Source organism: Macaca fascicularis, chromosome 16, assembly GCF_037993035.2.
Source record: "Macaca fascicularis isolate 582-1 chromosome 16, T2T-MFA8v1.1".
In the NCBI taxonomy this organism is placed as follows: Eukaryota; Metazoa; Chordata; class Mammalia; order Primates; family Cercopithecidae; genus Macaca; species Macaca fascicularis.
Window position 1 is genome coordinate 89,672,478 of NC_088390.1, and position 24,029 is coordinate 89,696,506.

At 55.2% G+C, this 24,029-nt stretch overlaps 1 long non-coding RNA gene across 1 annotated transcript; it reads left to right on the forward strand.

The window, feature by feature from the left end:
• Positions 1–1,083: 1,083 nt before the first annotated feature.
• LOC123569533 (uncharacterized) lies at positions 1,084–6,542 on the forward strand. Its single transcript, XR_010582092.2, has 4 exons — positions 1,084–1,464; positions 2,799–2,958; positions 3,508–5,056; positions 5,169–6,542. It is a non-coding gene; the product is annotated as an uncharacterized lncRNA (long non-coding RNA).
• Positions 6,543–24,029: the final 17,487 nt, after the last annotated feature.

Here is a 24,029-nt window from a genome sequence, read left to right on the forward strand (position 1 = left end):
CCCGGCTGTGCCTGCAGTTTCCCAGGGACACTGTCATGATGCCTGGCCCCTGACCTTGCCTGAAGCTCCTTGGTGTCTGGACATTCAGCGTGACCTGCTCTGAGGTTTGAGGCAGGCCCAGAACTCTGTGTGTCCACGTCATCAGCCCTCAGGGTGGGACTCATGCAGCCACAGGTTGAGAGTTCCAGGAGCAGCAAGTCCTGAGTCAGCGGGCACCTGCCCCCGATGCCACCTGCCCCAGGTGGAAGGAGACGCTACAGGGGACAAGCACTGTTGGTAAACGCGCATGTGTATGTGCACTCACACGTGTATGTTAAAATGCTTCAGAGGAAGAGCAGCCCAGGAATGCGGGGGGTGGATGGGAGGTGGAGGCGTGGGCTGCGCCCAGGGGTCCCTCCTGGGGCTGTGCGGGTGGGGGACTGAGGGAGAGCCTCCTTCCCGGGAGTGTGTGGGAGTGCCGTTTCTCATACTTTATTTCCTGTTTTAACACATGTGAGTGTCCTGAAATAAAAGCCGTTAGCCGCCCACAGGAATGAGCAGGTTTGCTGGATCACAGTTCCCCCACCTGGCGCCAGGCTGCCTGCCTGGGAGACTCGGGGTCCTCCCCAGTCCTGCCTCCCCACCTCCACACAAGGGTGAATCTGAATCCCCAGGCACCCAGGCCAGGGGAACGGAGGCAGAGCAGACCTCCAGTGTCCCCCGTGACCTGGCAGGTGGCAGTGGACATTCTCCTCCCGCAGACGCCCCCGTGAGTTTTCATCTCTGCCTGCTGGGTGGAGCCCCTGACTCGGCTGAGCCAAGGGTGGGGGGTTGGTGAACCGACCGGCCCCCTGGGTTTCTTGAACCCTTTCTCAGGCTCCGGGAAGGGGCTGAGGGGCCTGGCACCATCCCACCAACGCAGTGGTCCCCAACCCTTTTGACACCGGGGACAGGTTTTGTGGAAGACAATGTTTCCGTGGGTGCTGGGGAGAAGACGGGATGGTTTCCTCCTCAGATCATCAGGCATTCGATTCCTGTAAGGAGGGGACAACCTGGATCCCGCGCGTGCGCCGTTCCCATTAGGGTCCGCTCCTGTGAGAAGTTAGTGCTACTGCTGATCTGACAGGAGGCGGAGCTCAGGCGGTCATGCTCGTCCACCACTCACCTCCTGCCGTGCGGCCGGTTCCCAACAAGCCACAGCCTGGGGACCCCTGCTCTGGAGGACGGCGAGTGTCTCTCGGTCATCCCCAATGGGCCAGTGATCCTGCTGGAGGGGCTGGGGCTGCACAGGCCACAGGCTCAGTTGTGCTGCTGGCCAAAGATGTCCACTGAAGTGGCTCCAGAGTCCCTCAAGGAAGCCGACGTCCACTTCGCTTCCTCCTCCCAGCCCCACCTTCACTTCCGGGACCATGGAGCTCATGGGGCCTGCACGCCACGGAGTCCCCGACTGAGGAGCGAGGAGGGCTCTTGTGGGGGCAGATCTGGGTGAGTCAGGAGACCCTGTGAGGCTGGACTGGGCTGGGCTGGGCGTAGGGGCTGGAGCGGGGAGGGTTTCTGGGACTGGAGTGGAGACTTGAGGTGGGGTGCGGGTCAGGTCAGGGTCAACCCTGAAAGACTGAAATCAATGGGGCGCTGGCCACCTTGGGTGTGAGGAGAAAGGTCTCTGGGACTGACCAGGTGGAGACCAGTTTCCTGGATTGAGCATGAGACTGACCAGGTGGAGGCCGGTCTCCTGGGATGGGCACGAGACTGACCAGGTGGAGGCCGGTCTCCTGGGATGGGCACGAGACTGACCAGGTGGAGGCCGGTCTCCTGGGATGGGCACGAGACTGACCAGGTGGAGGCCGGTTTCCTGGGATGAGCACGAGACTGACCAGGTGGAGGCCGGTTTCCTGGGATGAGCACGAGACTGACCAGGTGGAGGCCGGTCTCCTGGGATGGGCAAGAGACTGACCAGGTGGAGGCCGGTTTCCTGGGATGGGCACCACAGGGACTCGAGCCCCGTCTTAGGCTGTGTCCCGGCGGCCTGGAAACTTGCCGGCTTATGCGTCATGGAGTCCCAGGAGTCGGTCGAGGTGCAGGAGGGGGCCTGGGTGGGGCTGAGTCAAGGGCTCCGGCCAAGCCCCTGTGGGCCAGGAGGTATTTGCTTATGCCCCGTGGCCTGGAGGAGCTGCTGCCTTGACCACATCCCACTGGGGCAGGGCGGGCACCACCCTCTGGGACAGGGAACCTGGGAGGTGCTTCAAGTGGTAATTTGGGCAAATTTGAACTCAGCTGGATTTTCAGTTTGTTGTTCTTTGATGGAATTCAGGTCTGTGCCAGCGCTGGCCGCACCACCAGGAGGCCTGGCTCGAAAGGGACGCCAGCTTGGCATCTCCCACAGGGCCGGGCGTGTTGGGAGCCGGGGGTGGCTGGGGGCTGGCCTGAGCTTGAGCCTGGCTGCCTGTGTGGAGGGAAGACCGCTGCTGCCAGCACAGGGCCGAGGCTCTCACGGCTGAGGAAAGGCTCAGGACAGGCCTAGGCTCCGGGGTCCTCAGCCCCCTCCCAGCAGGGCCTGGCCCACGCTGCCAGACCTGGGATGTGCCTCCGGACCTCCCCACCTCGGGCCTCCGCCCATCCCAGCCTCCTCCCCTAGACGCCTCGGTCTCGCCCCTGGAGGAAACCGGGAGTGTTTCTTTTGGAAATGACCCCAGTTTGTGGTTGTTCTTTGTGGACACACCCCCTGCTGGGGATGAGAGGTCCCCCTGGACCTTGGTTTGGGCGGGAAATGGGTTGTGTCCCATGTTAACCTAAATCATGTTTTCCTCTTTACATTCCAGAGTCATACTTGAGGCCAGGCTCAAATCCTGCCTGCCTTTGGTGGCTCTGATATTCAGGGCTGGCTTTTCTGAGAATACCCAAGTGAGGTGCCTTGGGATGCCCCTGACTTGGAGACACAGAGGAGGCTGGGCACCCCTTTTCCCCGACGCACTGAGCCAGGTCAGCAGAAGTGCTGGGAACCTCTTGTGGGGTGGGAATTGAATCCCCGTGCTCGGTCCTGGCACCCCTTGGCGGGTGACAGGAGGGTATCTTGAAGGCCGCTGCGCTGTGGCAGTTACGGCTTTGACTCTGAGACGGGCGCCTGGGTGAGGACCTGGTATCCTCAAAGTCCCCGTGGCTGACCCGTGGAGAAGACTCTGATGGGGGAGGGCGCTGGCTCCCAGAAGTCTCCCAAGGTCCAGGAAGGAATGGGGGGAAGAGGGGAGGAGGGTGGCCTCACAGTCACGGCGACCTCTGGTGAGCAGAGGGTCCTTCCTGAGCTACCAAATCCTCACGGGGCTTGGGTGAGGGAGCGAGGACAGGCCGGGAGCCAGAGGCTCAGGAGGGGACGGCCTCACTGTGGAAGGTGCAGGGATGGTCCAGCCTGAGCCCTCTGCCCCCCACTGCAGCTCAGCACTCCCCCCACGCATACTCCCCCAAGGGGCTGCAAAATGCCAGGGTGTTGGCTCTGGGTGGAAAAGCACCTGGAACAAATGCCATGTTTCCCAGGGAAGGGGCCACACCCTCTTCAGACCTCTGGCTGCTGCATGAAACGGGAGCCCTGCCTGGGCTGCCCACCGCGCATCACAGACGGATCCCTGCAAATTTCGCAGGCATCTGGATCGAATAACAGGCTGATAGGGCGTATAAAATCAGAGACAGAACTCTCCAGAAGGCCGGGTGCGGCTCCCTGGGATTCCACACGAGAAGGCAGGGATGCTGCTGCCCACACGGGAAGGATGGAGGCTGAGTCAGAGGGAAGACAGTGGCAAGCCCAGCCTGGAGGGGAGCGGGGGATGGGGGGTCCAGGAAAAGACCAGCAGGAGGTTGGGGTGGGACACAGGGAGCGTGCTGCCCGGGGAGGTCCCCCAGAGCAGGAGGGCCGGACCCTCCCACCCCCTCCGCAGGACCCCGTCCCTGCTTCACTCCCTCACCCCTAGTTCTGAGTTGGGCCCAGCCCGAGTCTCCACCAGGCGGACGGTAGCTCCTCGGGGCAGCTGGGTGCGGCATCTGCAGGCTGAGGCAGCCACCCAGATACTAGCAGCGTCCCTGGCCTCCAAGCCCAGCCTGGGGTGAACCTTGACAAAGGCCCTAGACCCCACCCACCACCCCACCAGGGCTCTGAGTTCTCCGTGAGGACTGGTTTCCCTGGAAGGTGAACACTTGGGAGCTGGGTCCCTTGAGGATTGTTCTTCCCAGGTCTTCACTGTCTCCAGACGTGTGCCTTAGACATCTGCATGGACATCTCTTCCCAGGGATGGGGGTCTCAGGGCAGGTGCATTTAAACTTGTGATAGAGACTCCAAATCACCTTTCAAAAGGTTGTTCCCATTTGCACCCCTGCATGCGTGTGTCAATGCATCCCTTCCTCACTGAAGCAACACTAGATTTTGTCATAAAATATTTTTCAATTTCTTATTTCTATGATTAATAGGGAGGTTGGATATTTTGTGATATTCATCAGTTTAGTTGACTATGTTTTCTGTTTTCACTCTTTACCACTTTTCTATCTCGTTTGCTTTTTTCTTGTTATTTGTGGGAGTTCTTTATATATGATGGATGTTGTGTTTACATTGCAGATATTCGTTCCCAGTCTGCTGCTTATTATTTTACCTTTTAAAGATTGTTCTTTTCATCACATTTAAGTTTTTAAATTTTAAGTAGTCAAATGGTTTCCTTTAAGGTTTTGGATTTTGCATTTTTTATACCAAAATGCTCTTGTATTTTCTTCCAAAGCTTTATAATTATTCTTTTTTTTTTTTTTTTTTTTTTTGCCTGTAATGTAAGTTCATTTTGGGTCATGGGGTGAGACAGAATAGAACCATTTTTCCACATTAAATCTTAGATATTGTGAGCCCTGGAGGACACAAATTACAGCTTAGGGGCCTGGAGCATGATTCTGGAGCCAGGCTTCCTGGGCTGGAGTCCATGCCCTGCCCACGGTGGCTGGCGATGCTTTGGGGATCCTCTCGGAGCCTCGGTTTCCTCTTTGAAAGAGTGGTTGTGCAGAGTGAGAGAGCATCTTCCTGTGGACGACTCAGCTGGTGTCTCAGCCCACAGTGAGTGAAGAACCAGGGGGTCTCACAGAGCCCTGACTCAGGCCTGGGGGGACCCCTACCTCCAAGCAATTCTACCCACCCCCCGCCCGCCGCTGCTTCTTGCCTCTTCTAGAAGAGAGGAGGGTGGCGGTACGGCTGGAGGGGGAAGAAAATCTGTTTCCCAAAGCCTCCGGGTGACTCAGCCAGAGAGAGACCAAGGGCGCTCAGTAGCCCCGCCTGCCACTCCATCTGGTGGCCTCAGGACAGACAGGCGGCTTGGGCTTTCAGCTTCCTCACCTGGGCAGTGCAGGTGAGAGCACCCCACTTCCCACTCCATGGGCAGGTAACACCTTCCTGCTCTGAAAAAGGGAAAACATCTCCACCTTCCCCAGAGGCTGCACGGCCAGAGGTCACAGTGAGGCGGCCACAAGCCCCGGGCTCTCGCTCTGAGGGGACACTGTCCCAACAAGAGGCCCCTCACAGTCTGGCCTGACCCTGGCTCTGTGGCCCCTCCTTCTCCTGATCAGGCCTCTCCCAGGTCTACCAGGAACTCTGGCTGCCCCCTGACCCCACTGCTGCAGCCCCAACCCTAGGTCTGCACAAAGACTTCGGGACGTCCAGTGAGCCCCTGGGTCCTGGACCCCTCTTCCTCCTCCAGCCCCTCCTCTCCCAGCTGCTCCTGGCTGCCCTTTAACTGCTCAGAGCCGTTCAGCAACCTGGCATGTAGCTGGTACATAAGTGGTTGTTGGTTGGAGTCGAGTGAGTGAGGAGGAGATGCTAGAAAAAGCGAAAGGTGCCATGGTGCCAGCAGGGAGCAGGTGCTGGGGTGTGAGTGCTGCGGAATGAATGTGTCCTGGGATGCTGGGAGCAGGTGTGGGGTGTGAGTGCCACTGAACGAATGTGTCCTGGGATGGGATCCTGATGCCCAGCCTCCCGCCGGGCCCCCACAACCCAGAGCACACACCAAACTTTCTACAAGTCTTTCCCAGGTCCTTGTCTGAAAGAGGAGGAAAGTGTGTGTGTCCTCAGGAGCCCCTAGCCTTAAGGACAGGCACACTGGCCCTGGCAGGCAGGTGGCCCTCGGCCCCCTCGCCACCTGGCAGCCCCGCCCACGCCCGCGGTGACTCGCTGTCGGGCAGGCGTTGCCAGGGCAGAAACCAGCTCTATGTGGTCAGTGCCCCGGAGCTGCAGGAGCAGCAGAGGTCTGAACGCCTTCCTCTGTGGGCACTGCCACGGAAATTTAAAGACCTAGTGTGCCCTTTCGCAAACCGGGCTTGTTGATTCTACAGAAGGAGGTAACTATTGTGAGTTTCTTCTTTTTCAAAATGAGTGGCATCCGAACCTGACTCATATTTCCAACTTTATTAATTTTTGCGAGACTCTGGAGGATGCTCTGTGGCGATTAATGTTGCTGAGCTGAGCACGGTTGCAACACTTTCCTGTAAAACAAACTAAAGGAGAAGTTGATAGTCTTCCTCATGCAAGAAATACATAAATCAGTTAAAAATAGTTCTCCGAGCGGATGTGATGATGTCGTGGCTGTCACAGGAAACACATGAATCAGCCTCATCCTCAGTTCCAGGGAAGTGGGGACAGTCAGTGGTCCTTGGACCCCTCTTGGGGCGCTTGGGTGAGGCAGGGTCCCTCTGGCTTTACCTCATACCTGACTGGCAAAGCTGCCCAGGAGGACAACTGAAACCATGCTTGATTCTGTGGACGTTGCTAATTGCTGGGGGTTCCTTTCTTGAATTCAGACCTTCTCATGAAGCAGAGGGGCTGGCTCAGAAGCGTGGGCCTGAACTAGTCAGTGCAGCTCAGAGACGCTTGCTGTGGGGGACGTGCCGTTTGCCTGTGGGCCGGTTGTCCACCCGTCGCTGTGACCCCACTGAGGAAGCTGTGGGTGCCGCCCAGAGAGCTTGAGTACAACACCGTCTCTGCTTTACTTGTGAAAAACCAAGACCTATGTGGTCATGGAGAATTGAAACAAATTTCACACCAGGCTACATGGTCACCGAGGCCCGGGTGTTGGCACATTTCACATCCGGGAGGTGCCATTGCCGTCACTGGCTCAGCAAAGCCAGAGCCGAGGCCACTGCGACTGCCTGAGGCCCTGTGGTGGCTGGGAGCCGATGGGTGTCACTCGGTCATCACAGGGAAGGGGACGTGGCTGGAGGCGCTTGGCGCAGGCCACAGAGAAGTGACTTTTGGGCTCGAGGTCTAGAGGGTGCGAGTCAGCACAGGTGTCTTCCCCGACACCAAGCCCTAGGACCCTGAGCGCTTCCTGACCTCAGGTTTCTGTTTCTAGGGTGGGGGGTAGAGGTGAGGGGGAGCAAAGTCGGTGTTGAATATAAAGCTCCAGGAAAACTCAGCTCAGAACTGACTAGAGGGTTGGGAACCCGAGATCCCTAAGGGGACATGTGAACCCAGGGCAGCCCTGCTGAGGGAGACTGACACGGTTTCCATGCCCCTTTCGCTGGGCTGGGGCCCTCCCTCGGGAGTCTGTGCTGGGCTGGATCTTCTTCCCTACCCAGTGGCCTCTCCTGGCTGGGTGGGGAGCTCCGGGTGAGCAGAAGGGAACTAGGCTGGGCAAGAGTCTTGTTTGGAAACACACCCTTCCCAGGAAATCCCCAAACCAAAAACCCGGGGAGAGCTCCCGAAGCTCAGAAGCAGTTTTCACATGTTGGGCGGATAAGAGTTAATTTCCCCAGTGTCAATATTTTCATGGATCCTTAGAAGCTTTCTGACCCTGTGCCCTGAGCCTTAGGGTCTGGTGGCTGAAGGAACCATGGTCCCTGCTCCCCTCTCCTGGGGAGGGGCCGTCAGAGGGAGAGAAGAGCTCGCCCCGGTTCACTCGGCCAGTCCCGAAAGAGAACCAGGAGAGAGAGCAGCATAGCCCGTGTGCACAGAAGCATATGCGCAAACGTGTGCTAGGGCAACTCACACATGTCCACATGCATGCACACCATACATGCACACTTGTGTGTGCACACAGATTCACGTGTACATACACATGTCCACATGCATGCACATACACCATAACATGCACACTTGTGCGTGCACACACAGATTCACACATGTACATTAGCATGTCCATGCATAGCACGCATGCACACATCTGGCTTCACATACATACACACGTACATGCACATAAATCACACGCATGGTTTGAATTGGAGGGGAGGGTCCTAGTTGCTCCCCTGGCCTGTCCATCTAGTAAGTGTCATGCCCCACACTGCCCCATCCTGGGCTCCTGGCCAGGGCTCTAAGATTAACTAGAGTGGCCCTGTCCCTAAGAAAAGCCATGCACTTCAGGGCAGGTAAGGTGGACAGGAAGGCCTGGTGACCTCAGCCCATCCATGTGCCTCCAGAAGCCATAACTCACCTCAAGGAGGTTTTCCTGATGGAGGGAACGATCTCTGAGCAAAGAGGCAGACTTCACGGTTCAGGCGCCCTCCTGAAGGTAAGAGGCACTGGGTTGGCCTATCACAGCCACTCTCCTGTCCCCCCAGGTTCCCCCATGTCCACCAGGGACTTGAGCTCCAAAGTCTCCTGCCCTGCTTCTAGAGAATGCAAAGGCTGCCTCTCCTCCCCCGGTGTAACCCAACCCTCCTCTGTGCCCCTTGACCACACTTGCATCCTCTAGCTCCTTCTAGCACCTTCTTTTTGACTGTTCATGGGCAGGATCTGAAGCCTGCAGAGGTGACCTTTGGTGCCTTGTGCAAGGCCGGCCAGCGAGGAAGCATGACTTTTGGCTCTGCTGCCAGCTGGGCTATTTGATTTGCACACACTTTGCTGCCTCTACCTGGAGCTAGGCGAGGCTCTCTATAGAATGGGTCCTTGTCAACAAAGTGGGCTTAGACTCCGGGCAGTAGCAGTTGAGGCAGGAGCAGTGGGAGAAGCTTGGGCTAACGCCAAGCAGCCAGTCCCCTCTATGAGCTGCGCCCTTGGCCCAGGCACTGCCATGGCCCTTCTTCTGCCTTTTAGGAGCTTTCATGAGGCCTCACACAGCCCGAAGGGGCAGAGCTTACTGTGCCAATCCCCAGCATCCTCTGCAGAGTTCTCAACACCTTGTGGCTGAAAGGCCCTTCAGCTTGTCCAGGCACCCACCCCGAAAACCAGCCCTGGCATGGGGGTGCTGACCCCTCCTGGAGCAGCGGGGTGCAGGGCTCATAAGGTGGGGTCTGCCAAACATGCTGGGGTCTTGCTCTGTGCTTACTACAAGGATGCAGCCTGGAGTGCCCCTGCTCCTGGACTTTCCCTGAGACCCCAGAGCATTATGTGGCCATCACTTCTCACATTGGCTGCTTAGGGGGCTGGCCTGAGTCAGCTAGGGCCAGCGCTCACCTTATCCTAATCACCTACTGGGGGGTTTTGTAGGCTTGACCCTCCATGCTCTGGTGTTTCCCACAGACTGTGAAGTTCTGGGCTGTCCCAGGGAGGGTAGACGAGGCTGGTGTCCTAGGATCCCTCCCTGTCAGATCCAAGGTGAGGCTGCCAGGGAATGGAATCTGGCTGTCAAGTGTGGGGGCCAGACTCGCCCTGCAGCCTCAATGTGGCCCTGAAGGCCAGGGGTGGGTGGGGTGCAGCCCAGAGCTGCCTGCAGCTGAATCACCCTCTGGGTACAGGAAGCCTGACCGCATGACTTCCAAACTGATGCAACTTGGACTTCCTACTGAATCTGCGAGCGGTTAGACTACCACTTCTGAAGTCAGAGAGGCTCAGAGGGCTCACGGAGCTTTCCTTTCAATGACGATCAATCTCTCTGGAATCCCTCCAGCGTCAGCGGGGATGGTGTCAGGGTTCTCCAAGCAAGAGGGCGTAAGGAATGGAAGAGTTGAGAAAAATGAGGGTTAGAGTGACACCGTGTCAGTGCCCTGGCTAGTCTCCGCCAGCTGGACAAGCTGGGGCCTCCTCTCCGCCTTGACTGGCCTGTACTGGGGGAGGGAGCCAAGGGCAGGACCCTTTTGCACCTCTACCCTGGCCCTGGTCCATTCTTGCTCCTGGGACCTCCCCAGAAACCTCCACAGCACACACCACCAGCGCAGAGACCCAGACCGAAGTGGCCACGTGCTCCGTGTGAGGGCTCGTCTGTAAGAAGCAAGGACGCACAAGTGGCTCCTTTCCCCTTCCTAGGGGTCCCTTGCAGGGCTGGGGACCACTCTAGGCAAGGCCTCTGGGCAAGGATGACAGTCCCTGTCTGCCTCTGGGACAGGGTAAGTTCCCGCTCCTGGTGTCAGCGCCGACTGGCGCTCCAGGGACTGCTGCGGAGGTCTGCCCCTCTGTCTTACTTTCTCATAGAGGTTTTCTGTGGGACATGGGCTCCCTGCCTGGCTAGGTTGAGGAATAAGTGGGAAGGGTGGAGGAAGGAAGGGGATGTGCCAGCTGTTGCTCTGGCCCTTTTGTGTGGATATCGATCCCTGGTGAGAGGCAGACCCTGAGGTCAGAGTGGAGCCCGCCACATTCACCCGGGAGGGTGTGTCCTGGGCTGCATGGGGGGAAAGCTGGTAGCGAGGGTCATGCCATGAATGCATGGGCAGGAGCAGGGACATTTCTCCCTGCGGACACTGGTGCTCCCCAAAGCAGGGGAGATGGCACAGAGCCATGTTGTGGACACGTTTGTGAGAAAATTTCTCTGAATGTCAGAGAACATGGAAGAGATGAAGCTACCAGTTTAGAGAAACACAGGAACACATACTTCAGACACACAGCACGCACATACCAGAGACATACCCAGACACACCATACACAGAGAACGTGCCCATCACACAGAGATTCACAAGGAACCACGTCATACACACATTTTCACCCACAGCATACCCACGTCATACCCATGTGCTGACACGAGCATGCACACACGAATGCACACCGAGAACACAGGCATCACATACATGAACTCACACCAAGAGCATACAAACGCTACACACGTTCTCACACAGAACACACCCCGTCACACGAACTCACACCAAGAACATACGAACACTACACACACGTTCTCACACTGAACACACCCCATCACACGAACTCACACAGAACATATGAACACACACGAACTCACACCAAGAACATACGAACACTACACACATGAACTCACACAGAACACACCCCGTCACACACACGAACTCACAGAACATATGAACACACGAACTCACACTGAGAACATACGAATACTACACACGAACTCACACTGAGAACATATGAACACTACACACACGAACTCACACAGAACACACCCCGTCACACACACGAACTCACACTGAGAACACGGGCATCACACATAGGGACTCACGCACAGAGAACATGCAAACACCACAGGCACGTCCTCACACAGAACACCCCACATCACGCCCACACGCTTAGACACGCACATCCTCACTCTGCATCCTTGGCCTGGTGGACGGAAGATCGAGCGCTCTGGGTGGACTTTAGGCCGCAGGACGGGCGCAGATATGCTCCTCTGAGGCCCAGTGGGCTCTGTGCTGGCCCCGGCCGCAGATGGCCTCCTGCTGCGTGTGCCCTGGGTTCTGTGGCTGACCTGGCCTCCACGTCTCACCCGTGAAACACGCATCAAAGGCTGACTAGGTTTGCTAAGTGGGACCACAGCAGAAGCATGAGCCTCAGAATGTGCACGAAGGAAGAGAAAGCTGGGGGAAGTGGTGGGCTGCGTGCTGCAGTGTGGGCCTGAGTTCCGGCCACCTCCCCAACACCCTCCCGTGGCCACAGCCATCCCTGCACCCACTGGTGTGGCCTGACCCCTCACCCTGAGCCCACCCTTCACAGCCACTCGGGAACCTCAGGAAAGGCTGGGCCCCAGTGAGTGGCCACGGTGGGGCGGGGGGGTGGGTTCTACCCGGAGCCCGCCCAGGTCTCCGCTTCTGAGCACTCCTGCAGTGCCCCCTCCTGGCCACCGGGAACCGTGTGCGCCGGCCGCCAGGCCTGGGCATCTCCCCAGGCCCTAGTTCCTCTCCTCACCCAAGGGGAGGGACTCCCCGCCTTTCCATCCACCCCTCCTTGGCTCTGCAGAGCTCCAGGAAAGGTTGGCACCAGGTCACTGCACTGAGACTCCATCGGGTTCAGACAGTGGGTCAGAGTGCGACAGGGACGTGGCCTCCAATTTCGGGAGAGCAAGAAGGGCAGAGGCAAAGGTTTGGGCCCAGGGACTGGGCTCCGTTCCCAGAATCAGTCTTGGAGGTGATGAGCAGAGGGCTGGACACTGGCCTCCATGACCAGCCACTGCCCTCCCCCCTAGCTCCCTCCCCTTGCCAGTCCCAGGGTTCAGGCTTTACCTCGATAAAGTGGGGTCCAGGAAAGGCAAAGCCTCCTCCCCTGGCCACACGAACCGCGGTGCACAGGCTCCCACTAGGTAGGGCGACCAGCTCATCCCATGGACACACCAGGGGCCCTGAGGAAGGAACAGTGGCCTGAGCCCCAGACCCAAAGGGTGGCCCTCAGCAGGACCCCCAAGGCAGGGAACAGGCTGCAGAGGGTTTGGGGGAGCATCTTGGTGCATGGAAAACACCACCATGCACCAAGGTGTTGGGAAGCTGCTGTGAGTGCGTGTGGCTCTCGGGCACATTCTGTCCTGGGTGTGCTGCTTTCCCCAGGTGGCACCATCTCTCTGCCTCTGTTCCCTCTGCCTGCCCCCCGTCCCCACCCACCTCCCGCCCAGCCCCACAGGCCCTTCCAGACCACTGCTGGGGCATTCCTGGGCCTTGCCCCCTCGGTTCTTGGGGACCACCACGCAATTCTCTATGGAAACTGACTCTCACTGAAAACAAGAGTGAGTGTAACTGTCTACTTGAGAGAATCATACGGAGTTCTCAGCCAGGTCTCCAGGACAACCAGATACACCTTGCCATTCTCTCACCCCATCACCGACTAGCTTCTCAGCCCAGCCCCAGGGGGAGGTTTTCCCCTTACTTGAAATGCCTCTTGGAGCTGAAAAATCCCAGCGTTCACCCCGGCACTGACACTTGCCTCTGTAAACTTCCGCCTGCTGCTTTGCTCTCATCGCGACCGGTTGGCACTTGGCCCCCTCTTGCCAGCGGTTCCCCAGAGACAACCATCTTGCCCACCTTGTGGAAGGCCCCGTGGCCTGCCTCACCCCTCACTCACATTTTACAGCTCTCGTGGTGCTCTGCAAGAAAAAATCTGCTTTCTAGATGAGGAAAGGACCTTGGGGCAGACAAGACAGTCCCTGTTTGACTTAATTCCTTCTCTCTTCTCCCCCAGCTCTACCGTCCCCTGCCCCACACACATGAGGGAGCAGAAAACGTGCTGTGTGCACCTGTGCCTTTAGGGGCTGTTGACATGGCCGTGCTTTCATACTGCCGGTGAGGGTGGGCAGAGGGGGTGGGAGACAGGTAGAAATAGATGAAGTAGATGATGGATGGATTGCTGTCTAGAGAGGCGGTAGATAGAGAGAGAGATGGTATACAGATGATCGATAATAGGTGACGGACAGATGACAGAAGTAGATGATAGATGGATAATTGATAGGCAAATTAGAGAATAGATAGCAGTAGATGAACTAGATGATAGATGGAAAGGTAGGTAGGTAGATATATGATAGATGGTTGATAGATAAAAATAGATGAAATAGATGACATACAGTTAGATAGGTGGGTAGGTAGATAGATGACAGAAAGACAATAGACCACTGGGGGCTGAGCCTGGCCTGAGCCAGGAAGGTGAGAAAGGGACAGAGGTGAGGACCCCACAGGTCCCTGTTCTTACCCCTATTAACCCCAGTGTTTGGCCTGAGCTCTGACTGACCCTCTTTCCAAGATGAGACTCAGGAGGAGGAAGAGGGGACCTTCCTAAGAACAGAACAGGGATTCTAGTGTCTCCTTGGGGCTGGTCGACACTGCCTGCCTCGCCTGCTGTGGCCTCTCTGCACACAACAAACGACCCCCGAAGGGCTCTGTGGGTGCCCGTGCTGCCCCCATCAGCTGACACCCCTGTGAGAAAGATCCTCCTCCTCTTCCTCCTGCCTTTCTGTCCCCCATCCTCCTCTTGATGGAATTAACTTCCCTTGGTCAGCATCTTCCTGCTTCACTCACTTCCCTAAACTCCTCCCTATCCCGTCTCAATCTGTAAGAAAAATAAAAGAAAGAATATGGTAAAGTAAAGCTTTGAGCCCATATTCAGGTCCAGTGCCGATGCCACATGCCCCAAAGCGCCGTTGAGAACATGCACGTCCATGATGTTGAGTATTGCCCGAGCTGGGGTGAGATTTGCCTCTCTATGGAGCTGCCTTCCTGCAAATCAAGAGCACTGTCTCTTTTCTGGGCCTCCTGCCTGGTGCAAGGGCCCCAGCTGAGCCTTCTCCACCTCTGACCTCTGGTGGTCCCAGGCTGCCCCAGAGGGTCTTGCCCAGGCTCTGACACTCGGCCTGGGTTGGGAGCTCCAGCAGCCACGGCCCAGCCCTGGGGAGACCTTGTGGTCTCTAAGGGGGCATGTCCACTCCCCCAACTCCAGTTCATGTTGTTCCCTCCAACTCTAAGCCTTTTTCTTCCCGTGCTATTACCCAGACACCTTACCCTGTCAACAACACTGGCCTTCAAGACCCTTTGCAGCATAACTCCTCACCTCTGCTCCTCTGATGCCCGGGACAGCTTTGACCGTGGGTAGCTCTGACCTTGGGCAGCCCTGACCCAGGGTGGCTCTGACCTCAAGTAGCTGTGACCCTGGGCAGCTCTGACCCCGGGGAGCTCCCAGCATGGGAGTTGCACGCTCCTGTTTAGACAGCTACCGTCCCCCACGCTGGCGCAGCTATCCCATGTTGGAGTGCACCATTCGGGGCTGCCTGCCTGGACTGATGCAGGGAAACTTGGTTCCAGCCCTCTGCTTCCTGTGGAGTCTGAGTCAGGGGCTCTTCCCTCGGCCAGGCTGAAAGGCCTCTGTTGGTCCTTCTGTGGCGTCTTCCACAATGGCCTGCGAGAGGCTCCCCATCTCTGCAGGCAGAAGGGAGGACAGTCCATAATGTTCCTTCCAGTCCTCTGACTTGTCATTTTTCCACCCCAAATCTTGTGCTTTACCCCCATAGCGAGCTCCTGAAGGAGGAATTTTAACTGGCAAAACTCGGAACTCCATCCAAACATAGCCGAAACCATCCTGGGTGGTTCAGAGGCGGCTGCCTCCCAGACAAGCCCATAGCCCCACAGAAACGCCTGGTCCTTCGCCTGCCAGAGCTCAGGCTTTTTGGTTGAAGCCGGAGACCGGCTCAGCTCAGAGTGTGTCCTGGTTCATCCTGAGCAAGAGTTGGTGCTGTGTGTGTGACAGACCAGCGGAGTGGGTCTCTGCATGTCCTGTGGCTGGCCCTTGGCTCCCAGCCTCGAGTCCTACCCTTGGGCCAGGTCAGAGCAAGTTCAGCAGCAGGCCCGGCTCAGACACCACCCAGGCTCACGAGGTGGCTTTGTGGGGAGCAAATGAGATTGTTTTGTTTTATTTCCCTTGTAAAGTTGCTTGTCGTTAATTTAAAATTTTTAGTTCATTTCTGAATTAACATTCGGTAAAACTGCTATTTTTTGGTGTGCAGTTCTATGAATTTAACACATTTACAGATTCATGTAGCAACACTGTGGACACAGAACAGTTACATCACCCCCAGAACTCCTTTCGTAGTCGCACTCCCCCAGCGCAGCCCCGGCAGCTCTCCTGTGCTTTTGTCTTTTGTGGAGGAAATCACGCAGCTGGCAGCACTTGGAGACCAGCTCCTCCCGCTGGGTGCGTCGGACCCGCCGAGCCGAGCCGACCGTGTGTCCACAGCTCCCTCCTCGGCGGTGCTGGGGAGGGTTCTGTGCGGAGGCACCTGTGCCACTGAAGCATATTTGGGTTGTTTCCAGGGTGGGATGATTGTTGAGTAGAGCTGTTTGTGCATTTACGTTGTAGGTTTCTGTGTGAAGATAAGCTTTCATTTCTCTTGGGTAAACACCCAGAAGTGCGATTGCTGAGTCGTGTGGGAAAAGCACATACTCAGCTTTACAAGAAAACACCAAAGGCTGGCCCTGCACTCCTGCTGGTCAGGGGTGAGAGCGCCCGGCGGCCAGGGGTGAGAGCGCCCGACGGCCAGGGGTGAGAGGCCCGACGGCCAGGGGTGAGAGTGCCCGCTGGTCAGGGGTGAGAGTCGCCCGACGGCCAGGGGTGAGAGTGCCCGCTGGTCAGGGGTGAGAGTCGCCCGACGGTCAGGGGTGAGAGTCGCCCGGCGGTCAGGGGTGAGAGCGCCTGCTGGCCAGGGGTGAGAGCGCCCGACTGTCAGGGGTGAGAGCGCCCGGCGGCCAGGGGTGAGAGCGCCCGGCGGCCAGGGGTGAGAGCGCCCGGCGGCCAGGGGTGAGAGCGTCCGGCGGTCAGGGGTGAGAGGCCCGACGGCCAGGGGTGAGAGCGCCCGACTGTCAGGGGTGAGAGCGCCCGACGGCCAGGGGTGAGAGCGCCCGACGGCCAGGGGTGAGAGCGCCCGGCGGCCAGGGGTGAGAGCGTCCGACGGTCAGGGGTGAGAGGCCCGACGGCCAGGGGCGAGAGCGCCTGATGCTCCATGTTCTCGCGGGCACTCAGCATTTTCCGTGCTTACATTTCAGCCACCTGAAATGAGTGAAAAGCGTTTCATCGTGGCTGTTTTGCATCTCCCTAGTGGCTAATAGAAGCATCTTTCACGCACTGATTTCCCATCCGTGTCCCTTACTTGGTGAGGCATCTGTTCAAGTCCTTCCTCAAGTTGTAATCGGATTATTTGGTGTTTTTACTGTTGGAGTTTGAGAGTTCTTTATGTATTCTAGATACAATTCCTCTGTCAGATATGCGATTCACAAATATTTTCTCCAACTCTGTGTCTTGTGTTTTAATTCTCTCCACAGTGACTTTTGCAGCATTCATGAAGATTTTCGGTTTTCTTTTCAAAGTTTTATAAGCCACTATATTTAAAATTTTAATTTAAAAACTGTAAACCTATTATAGTTTTTAAATTAAACGGTAAACCTATTATGTAGATTTTCTGTTTAAACCTATGATTCCTTTTAAGTTAATTATTATGTAAGGCGTGAGGTTTGGGTCAAGGCATTCCTTTCCTTAAAATTCCCAAACAGCTTTTCATTTATCTTAGACAGAAGTCTTGACCTGCAGGGTCAGGCTCCCCTGCTCTCTGAGCTCCTCCTCCCCACGCAGTGCCAGCCCCTTGACTATTCTCACCATTCAGGCCTTGGCCTCCATACCCGCTTGGCACCCACCAAGAGGGTCCGGGGATCCCTCCACAGGGCAGCCTTCTGTCTATGGCGTGAAGCGGGAGCGGTGGCCAGGGAGAGCCAGGCTGGGACCCAATCTCTGCTTTAGGCTGTCATTTTGCCAGAGTTGGTGTTGGATTGAGGGACATGGAGGGAGGAAAGGAGGTCAGTTAGGGGCAAGTTTCCTCGTGCGGGTAACCAGCTGAGGGCTCGACGGGAGAGGAGAGACAAGGAGGGCAGAGCTCAGGGGAGCTGGCCTGACGAGGCGACCAGAATGTGATCACTGGATCCCTGACTGGAGGCCCAGGTGTGGCCCCAGTCTGGACAGTTATAACCACCGTGGGGAAGCTTCAGAAACCAAGAATACTGTCTGGGAAGCTGATCTGCAGAGAGAATGGGGCAGACGGAGGTGCGGTGGGGGAGAGAGACAAAGGAGAGGAGGGTAAAAGCCTGTTGCTGGTCCCACTACGTTGGGCTTGTCAGCCCGGCTTCTTCTTGTCTCATCCGTAAAATGGGCTGATGTCGCCCGTCATGGTTGGGAGGCGCAGGGAAGCGTTGTGCTGCGTGCTCGGCCGGGCTGACCCAGCAGCTCTCCGGCCTCGGGGACTCTGCAGACAGGTGTGAGCAGGTGAGGTGCTGGACCAGGGAAGGGCGGGGGGAGGACATGGCCGAGGGGAGCTCTGTGAGCTGAGCTGCCTGCTTTGAGGGGGCCCTTAAGGCCCAGGACTGAGCCCTGGAGGGACAGGCTTCCTTCCTCCTGTTGGGGCTCAGAAAACAACGCCCCAAAACGAAGGCCTCAGCAGCAGCCTCGGAAGCAAACGTTTTCTCTGACCTTCTCCTGCCCTCCTGCCTCTCGGTCTCATTCTCCCCCACGGCACCGTAGAAACCAGACTGTTTTTCCCCAAGGCCAGTCGTAGAAACCAGAACCCCTTCTCCCCAAAGCTGATCATAAAACCTAAAAATATTACTCAGTTTTCCATCTGCGTTTCTATATGAGAACTGACTACAAAGAAACGATCTGACAGACCCTGTTTGACTACAGGTCACAAGACTCCCACTCCAGAGAGGGCCCTGCCCCACGCCCAGAGAAAAAAATGCTCAAAGAGGCCAAAAAAAATCTAGACAGACCTTGCTGGGTTCCCACTCAGTCTGTTAATATTAGATCAAGTCCTTTTTGTCCAATCCTTTTTCTAGAGGACTGTTCATACCTTTTTAAACCTAAACATAAAAATGGACAATTTCCCCCATCTTTGGGTCTTTGCTTTAAAGGCTCTCATATATACACACTAAATAAATTTGCATGCCTTTTCTCCTATTGATCGATCTGTCTCACGTAGTGATTTTCACACTCCCCACGGCAGGCACAGTGGGCCTGGGGTGCAGTTGTGGCCACTCGGACCCTCCTCGGAGCTGGTTTAGCTGTGCTATGTGCTTGTGGGAATGGATTACCATGATTTCTGGGCTCTAATAAACTGTGCTTCAATCGGCTGTTGAGTTAACGAGAGGCCTCACTTCAGACCATAAACACCCTCCGTGTGGGACAGAAACACAGATCGTCACAACCAGGAGGTCAGTCGGGTGGGGATCTGCTTTGCTTACAAGGTCCAGAAACCCAGCGGAAAACCCCAGAGGCCAGTCAGTGAAGAGTAACTTGTTTCAGCGACATTGCCACACACGTGACACAAGCCACACATTGCCAGCCTCCACCTTTAAAGTCAAGAACCTGAAGCTGGATAAAGCCAGCAAGCCGCGAAAAACACCTCCGCTCAGTTTGGTTGTGGCAGGGAAAGGGAAAGAGCCGTGAAGAAAGGAGAGGGGGACGGAGAGGGGCAGCTGCAGAGGGAGGCGGGGGAGGCTGGCTGGGCGAGGACACTGAAGAGGGGACACAGCCACTCTGGGAACAGTGGCCAGCGGCGGATCTGCCTGGAATCCTGTTCCCTCCTGTCCAGGACGGGCCTATCTCTGCAGACGGACACTTGTATGACCGTGTCACCCTTTCATCTGCAAATCGAAGGGGTGGTTATTCTTCTGGTCCTACTTTAGTTAAACCTTTGGCTAAGATACTCTGGGAGTAGCAGGAGGTCTTGGAGCTGGCGTGCCCCTCCCAGGGGGTTGACTTGTGGGTTTATCAGCAGCAAGTGATAGGGTGAGTGCAGCCAAAATGAGTGGATAGGGGGAGGGGCTGGAGAACCACCACAGCTGATGCGCGCCAACGATGAGCTCTCCTGCTTGGTGCTGATGTGCCTCGGCCCCTAACCCCACTGGTGTCCAGATGAGGACCTTGAGGCTCAGACAGGTTAGGTCAAGGTGAACACCAGCGTTGAGTTTCAGCCCCAGGTCTACCTGCTGCTGCCTCCGCATCGACTGAGTTGGCCCGGTCCATTGTGAGGGTGGGTAGAGCCAGGGCCGAGGTGGGGAGGCCAAGTTCCCATGCTGCAAAGATGGGTGGGACGGCACAGCGGCCAACCATCATCCCCAAAGACACAACTCCAAATGCCTCATCCTGAAATCCCAAAGAAGACATAACTCTGGAAAAAATAATGTCAATGTTATTTATTTACATTTTAAAAGGTATGTATTTGAGAAACAAAAACACAGCAGAACATTTCATAGGCCAACTTACACAATAAAATAGGCAGTGATAACACAGGTATTTTTGCATAAACCCTGAGGAAAGTAACAACGGTGGCATGGGTGTAGCAGTTACAAGAAGACCATAAAGAAATAAGTCAAAAGAGAAACAGATACATGTGTATCACCATGGTTACTAATTGTGTGCACCCAGCCCTCTAACTGTGGCCATCTGAAGCATTAGAGATGTTAGACTTTAGGGATATTGATCTTTAGGGATTTCAACATTGGAGATTATGGTTTGGGACTGTGTCTTTCAGGATTATGATCCAAACCCAGCTGGCCCTCCCCTACCTGCCCCAGGAATGTGGAGAGAGAACATTGCAGCCGTGGAGAACAATGCAGCAAAGCACAGCAGGGGAACCGGAAATGCTCAGCCTTTGACAGGGCACTTTTAGTTCTGGGGCCTTATCTTGAGGATATTCCAACATATACAAAAAGATTCATGCACAGAGATATTTACTTTAGCATTATTTGCCATAGGAAAAAAGTTGGAAACAATACATTTTATGTTCTGTAAAATGAAAGAACAGTTAAATAAATCATGACTCGAAGACGACTCCAGGGCTGTGCACCGAAGTTCAGGGACAGAATCAGCTGAAACTGTTCCACCTGCACCTCAGCTTCCTCTGCTGTGTGTCGGGAATCAGGCAGGGGCCCAGTGAGATCACCAAAGTGCAGGCCAACGTGCAGGGCACAGGTGGGCGCCAGGGCGGGGACGCTGCACAGCCCCATGCTCTCGCCGAAAACGTGCAGAACGATTCAGAAGAACACATTTCCATCAGTTAACAAAGAGCGACGGCCTCCAGTCATGAGTGACACGTGACCCTTTGCCTGAGTCTTTTTATATTTTTCCGTATGTTCCATATTTTCTACACCAAAATAAGCTACTTTCATAGCCACAAAAACTTAATGGAAAGAGGAGGAGGAGGACGGGGGTGGGGAGTAGTAGTCATGGGTTCAAGCCCTTCCTCTCTGCATGACTTGGATAACACAGTATATTCACACAGCCGTTTCCCCATCTACAAACTTCTCAGGGGCTTTTATTAGTTGATGTCCGAGACCTCTAGGGGCTCTCTTTATACCTCATGATATCAAATGCCCACCTTTCCAGCTCCTCTTGGCCTCCTGCCCTTCCTGGAGGGAGATGCACTCACTGTAGCCGCTGACTAGATGGAGACAGACTGGCTCCTTCAGTGGGGAGGCCAGCCTGCCTCTCTCCCCAGCCCAGTCCCACTGTGCTGGCCTCAGTGGTGGAGGCAGACATGGAACCCTGGAGGAACCACTCCTCCCCAGTCGCCAACGTTTGTGGCACTGAGAAGCACCTGTGCTATGAGGGACAGTGATGGGGTTGGATACACAGGTGACCCTACACCCCCAGGCTTGGTTCTGGGCTAAACAGTGGGTGTGGATTTGGGCCTAGGCCTCAGAGAAGCCATCAGCTAGGGGGCAGGATGTTATTTAGGAATTCCAGGGCTTTCTGTATTCCAGATGTCCTGTACTGTGCATATGTGCATGTGTGTGTGTTTGCACATGGTGCGTGCATGCAAACACATGTGCGTGCGTGTATGTGTGTTTTTCTGGCTGGGGTTGCAATCGCACAGTTTAGAAGTCACTGCTCTGCAGATTCTGATGACCACCTCCCCTATTTCTCACCAAATTCCCGTTTCTTCTGTTTTCGTTCCACTGCAGAAAGCGTTCCGACAGGTCTCCTGCACTGGGGGGCAGTGGGTCCTGGTGTTCAGGTCTCTCTAGCCAGGGCCTGGAGCCCAATCCTGGTGGCTGGGGCACGGGCTGACTCCAGGTGGGCCAAAGGCACCCTATCCAACTCTTTAGAACGGCTTTTCTCTCCTCCCTATAAAACATATTTTTGTATTACAACACCACACCAGAAAAAACACCAATTGCCAGTGAAAGTAGAAAACAGGGTGTTTGTTAAAATGAAAACATTAGATCGTTGATTCATAATGAGAAGCAGTTTCATTACTTCCCAGGCCCTGTGGAAGGTGCAAATTGGTGTGTTAGTGGCTGTTTGCATCTTTTCAGTTCCTTTCGTCTTTTCTCCTTATCCTGCTGTTGATATGGTCTCTGCTTTAAGTCAAACATTGTGAGTGGATCGATGGATGTACGCGCGTGTGTGAGCGTGTGTGCACAGATGCATGAGAACTGCAGACAGAGATGGGAGGTAACCAGGGGCACCACTGTTCTCTTCTTCCCAAACATTAATGTTAGGCTGTTTTGCTTCTGTTCTTGAGAGGGCACCCACCTTACTGCTTGGGAGCCTGGAAATAGCCCCACTGAAGCCGCTCTGAGGCCCGGGGCACCTTTTCCTGGTCGTGGCCAGCTGAGCTGTGCATGGTCCTCTCCGTGGGATGTGCATGGAGCATCTGCTGGTAGCAGAGCCTCAGTTCCTCTCCTGCGTTCTCTTGCTGCAGGTGTTAGACCTGCTGCCCACCTGCGACCTGTTTACTGCCAGAGATAGACCTGTAGCCAGTGTGGAAAGCCAGATGCTTTGTCCGTACAGCCTGCGGGGCTCGGCCTTCCCAGGGTTGCCCACAGCTAGGCAGGGCCAGGACCCCCAAGTCTGGGAACCTATACCTTTCTCACCTCCCTTCCTAAAGGTGATTTTCCTTTGTGATCTCTCTCCCTGAATGATTAAACCACACTCTGAATAGAAAACTGTCTTGGAAACTGCTTTGCACGTACATCTGATGAGGTCCTCTGGAGGGCGGCCTCCACTCTCTAGCGGGCGAGGATCGTTCAGCCACCGTGGCTGTGTCACCGAGCTGCCAGACGCAGACTGTAGCCCTGGGCTCACCAGCATGCAAAGATATTTTATTCTTTTATTTATTCCACAAATGTATATTTATATTATTTGTATTTAGAGACAGCGTATGTCTCTGTTGCTCAGGCTGGAGTGCAGTGGCCCCATCTCACTGCAGCCTCAAGCTCCTGGGCCGCAGTCCTCCTACCCTGTCCTCCCACCCTGTCCTCCCAAACAAAACATTTTTACCGAGCTCACTAGGAGGGTGCTGATTTTTAAAATCTAAGTTCTTATTTCTTTTTTCTTGATGCATAATCGATGTACATATTTTCAGGGTACTTGTGATTGTTTAATACATTCATATAATTGTAAAAATCAAATCAGCATACTTGAATATCTATCACCTTAAATATTTGTCTTTGCTTTCTGCTAGAACCATTCCGAGTCTTCTCTTCTAGCTCTTTTGAAATACACGGTAGACAACTGTCAACTATGAGCTATGTAACACTAGGTCTTATTCCTTTTATATAACCATATATTTGTACCTTTTAATCAACTTCTCTTTGTCCCCCTCTCCCCACTACCTTCCCGGCCTCTGGTAACCAGCAATCTACCCTCTATCTTCACGAGATCTACTTTTTCAGTAGGTGAGTGAGAACGTTCAGTGTTCGTCCTTCTGTGCTTGGCTTATCTCACTTAACAGAATGATCCCTGGTTCCATCCATTGTGCAAATAACAGGCTGTCATTCCTCCGCATGGCGGGATAATATTGCACTGTGCATACGTACCACGTTCTGTGTGTCCACCGTCTGCTGCTGAATCCATAGGCTGATTCCGTATTTTGTTATTGTGAACAGTGCCGCAGTAAACAAGGGAGTGCAGATGTCTTTTCAATATATTTATTTTGTTTCCTTTGACTATATGCCCAGTTAGTGAAATTCCTGGATCATACAGTAGTTTTCCTTTTTTTTTTTTTTTTTTTTTTTTGAGACAGAATGTCACTCTGTCGCTAGGCTGGTGTGCAGCAGCGTGATCTTAGCTCACTGCAAGCTCCGCCTCCCGGGTTCCTGGGTTTAAGCGATACCCCTGCCTCATCCTCCCAAGTAGCTGGGACTACAGGTGCCCACCACCATGCCCAGCTAATTTTTTGTATTTTACTAGAGACGGGGTTTCACCGTGTTAGCCAGGATGGTCTTGATCTCCTGACCTTGTGATCTACTCGCCTCGGCCTCCCAAAGTGCTGGGATTACAGGCATGAGCCACCGCGCCCGGCCTACTTTTATTATTTTTGTTTGTTTGTTTGTTTGTTTGTTTTTGAGGTAGAGTCTCGCTCTGGTGCCCAGGCTGGAGTGCAGTGGCCGGATCTCGGCTCACCACAAGCTCCGCC